Source organism: Sinocyclocheilus rhinocerous, unplaced genomic scaffold (genome assembly GCF_001515625.1).
Source record: "Sinocyclocheilus rhinocerous isolate Xijiao unplaced genomic scaffold, SAMN03320098_v1.1 scaffold9806, whole genome shotgun sequence".
Taxonomy (NCBI): Eukaryota; Metazoa; Chordata; class Actinopteri; order Cypriniformes; family Cyprinidae; genus Sinocyclocheilus; species Sinocyclocheilus rhinocerous.
Window position 1 is genome coordinate 442 of NW_015632542.1, and position 3,714 is coordinate 4,155.

The following is a 3,714-nucleotide window of genomic DNA, read 5'->3' on the forward strand; positions in this document are numbered from 1 at the left end:
TCCCACGCCATGTATACGAGTCACACCCTTGGCAGGGTCATAGGGCCATGTGAAAACTATGAATAAGGTCAAAGAAGGTTACTGAGCTTTGAAGATTTTTTTTTTATTCAAACACATCTTATTCCTTGATTGCACTTTTTCATTTGTTATTGTTTTTGTACAGAGATAAAAGGTGAGCTTGATTTTGATGTAGAAGTTCAGAAGCCCCTGAACACCTTGTTTTTGTTTTCACCACAAGAAAATGCTGATTGTTTAGTCTGGTAGATTTTAGACAAAGTCTGAGTTGACACAGGTGTTCTCACAGCCAAACCTATAAATATGTGATGCTTGAGGGCCTGGTCATTTCATAGCTTGCAAGATGAAGAGACGTTTCACAACAGAGGAAGCTCTGGAGCTAGTTGTGCCCACTGACAGTGAGCAACCGGGTGCATATGAAACTGAGGATGAAGAGTTGAGTTCAGAGGATGAAGTCGAGTTCGCGCTGGAGTCTGACCCCTCCGATAGCTCTTGTTCCTCTGATGACAGAACTGAGAGTGAGCAAACAGAGGAGATAGCACATCCTCAGTGGAATTCAAAAAATGGGCAGATTCTTTGGTCTTCCACTCAGACTGAGACACTGCGCTACTGTCCTGCCAAGGGTATGAGCCCGGGTCCCACACGCTACGCCACTGCCCGCATCACAACTATCCAGTCCTGCTTCGGCCTCTTCATCACCGAAAACATCATTCAGCTTCTTCTGGAAAATACCAATTTACAAAGGAGGCGTTCTGTGAAAGACTGAACTGATTTCGATTCCACTGACATCCAGGCATACATCGGGCTGCTGATTCTGGCCAGCGTATACAGGTCCAGAAATGAATCATCAAGCAGCCTGTGGGATGTGGAACGCGGACAGGCCATTTTCCAAGCCACCATGTCCCACCGTAAATTCAAGCTCCTAAGCTCCACCCTGAGGTTCGATGACAGGCTGACACGACCTGCACGTTACAGGCGCGACAAGCTGGCTGCATTTCGGACTATCTGGGAGAAGTAGACGCATCGCCTTCTTCTGCTGTTCAACCCAGGCCAGGATGTCTGTGTAGATGAGCAGCTCGTCCCTTTCAAAAACCAATGTGGATTTCACCAGTACATGCCCATCCAAGTATGGCATAAAGATTTGGGTCACCTGTAACGTCACAACATCCTATGCATGGAAGATGCAAATCTACATGGGGAAGTCTCCTGGAAGTCCTGCAGAGGTGAACCAAGGAAAACGATCGTTCTGGACATAATTGAGGGTCTCCAGGGGAACACAGTGACCTGCGACAATTTTTTCACCTCCTATGCACTGGCTGAGGAGCTTCTAAAGAGGAAGATGGCCCAAGTCGGTACAATTCGCAAGAACAAGCCAGAGCTTCCCCCACAGCTGCTGCAGACAAGGCAAAGAGCACTCCTGTCCTCCTGTCTTTGCTTTCACTAAGACGCACACAGCGGTGTCTTATGTACCCAAACGTGGGAAGAATGTGCTGCTCCTTAGCACCAAGCACCGAGAGCCGGCTGTGAGTGACACAGAGAAAAAGAAGCCAGTGATCATCACAGACTACAGCCGCTGCAAAGGAGGTGTCGACAACCTGGACAAGGTATGTGCCATTACGCATCTGTTACACACATTGATTCTTACTGCATAGTGCTTTTATTATTCAGTATTTCTAGCATTTATATAAACAATGTTATATTTTTGTGAATGATGAGAATAGTTTATTTTTATTTTTACTGCATAGTACTTTTATAAATCAGTATTTCTTAAGTTTATATACACAATGTTATATTTTTGTGAATGACGAGGAGAAGAATATTTTGTTTATTTTTTATTTTTTTTCTCGCAGGTTGTTGGCACCTATAGCTGTAGGAGAAGAACATGTCGGTGGTCAGTGGTTCTCTTCTATAACTTTGTGGATGTCTCTACCTACAACTCGTTTGTACTGGGGTCAGCGGTGGACCCCTCCTGGAACCAGGGCAAAACATTCAGACGAAGGCTGTTTTTGGAGGAACTGGAGAAAATGCTGGTAATGCCACATATGTCATGGAGACAGCGCATCCCCCGCCAACCATCTGCCTCCACCATGGTGGAGGATCAACAGCAGGGAGACCCAAACACCAAAAAGAGGAAGTTCTGCAAGTTCTGCACTGACAAAAAGAAAAAGGTTGCCTCCACCTGCAAGCATATCTGCAAAGACCACACATTCACATACTGCAGCTCCTGCTGTGAGTGAATTCCCTCTCGCTCACTTGTGCATATACCTACTATTTCTGTTCTGAGTGTTCTTGAGTTTTGAACAATAAATCTTGTTCTTGTTCAAAGTGATCTTGTATTTTTGTTTTATTTCTAGAGCAATATAAGATAATATTCTACTAAAAAGTAAAAACTTTAGTAGTAAGGGTAATAAGAGTAATAAAAACAATGTTTTGACACACATTTTTGTCCTTCAAGGACCTGAGTGGTAGTTTTTATTTAAATCTAACATTGCACAAAAAATAATAATGTATCAAAATCATTGTTACTGCTAATCATTGACATATCCAAGACCGTAATAATCAAAGAAAAAAAAAATCTGCTTAGCATTTAGTATATGGAAAATAATAATAATTATTATTATTGTAAAAAATAACAGTGGCATTGTGTAAAGAAACTGACATTTAAAAGGTTAAAATTCTGAAAATTAATGAATTTTTGGTAATTATGATTAGAACTGATGCTGGTCAAAAAAATCGAAGTCAGTAAAAGTAGAATTTTTTTTAAATTTATAATATTTTTTATGACAGTTTTTTGACACGGACATTTTTGTCCTTTATGGACCTGAGTGGTAGTTTTTTTTTTTATTTATCTGACACTGCATAAAAAATATGAATGCATCCAAATTAATATTGTTGTTAATCATTGACACATCCAATACTTTAATTATCAAAGAAAAAAAAATCTGCTTAGAATTCAGTATATGGAAAATAATAATAATGATTATTATTCTTTATAAAAAACAAGTGGCATTATGTAAAGAAACCAGCGTTTAAAGCGTTAAAATTCTGAAAATTAATGAATGTTTGGTAATTATGATTAGAACTGATGCTGATAAAAAAATCAAAGTAAGTGAAAGTGGAAAAAAATATTAATATATAATATTTCTATGACAGTTTTTTGACACAGACATTTTTGTCCTTTATAGACCTGAGTGGTAGTTTTTTTTAATTTTTATCTGACACTACATAAAAAATATGAATGCCTCAAAATGAATGGTGTTGTTCATCATTGACACATCCAAGACTGTAATAAACAAAGAAAAAAAATCTGCTTAGCATTTAGTATATGGAAAATAACTACTATTTTTCTTTTTTTCATAAAAAAATCACCTGTGGCATTATGTAAACAAACCAGCATTTAAAGGGTTACAATTCTGAAAATGAATGAATGTTTGGTAATTATGATTAGAACTGATGCTGGTAAAAAAAATCGACGTCAGTGAAAGTGGAAAAAAATATTAATATATAATATTTTTATGACCATTTTTGTCCACTATGGACCTATGTGTAACTTTATTTAATTGACGCACAAGGGTTAAAATATCCAAAAAACACTTGAATAAAATCCGTGTATCATTCGTTCATTCGTTTTTTGATTTAATATTGAAAGTTTTTTTTCCCAAAAAACGAATTTTTGTTTTTTGTTCAGGGGTAGAAAAA

General features: G+C 38.0%; 1 pseudogene; it reads left to right on the forward strand.

Moving 5' to 3' along the window:
• The first annotated feature begins 781 nt into the window (after positions 1-781).
• On the forward strand, positions 782-2,252 carry LOC107742633 (piggyBac transposable element-derived protein 1-like; annotated as a pseudogene).
• The last annotated feature ends 1,462 nt before the right edge of the window (positions 2,253-3,714 follow it).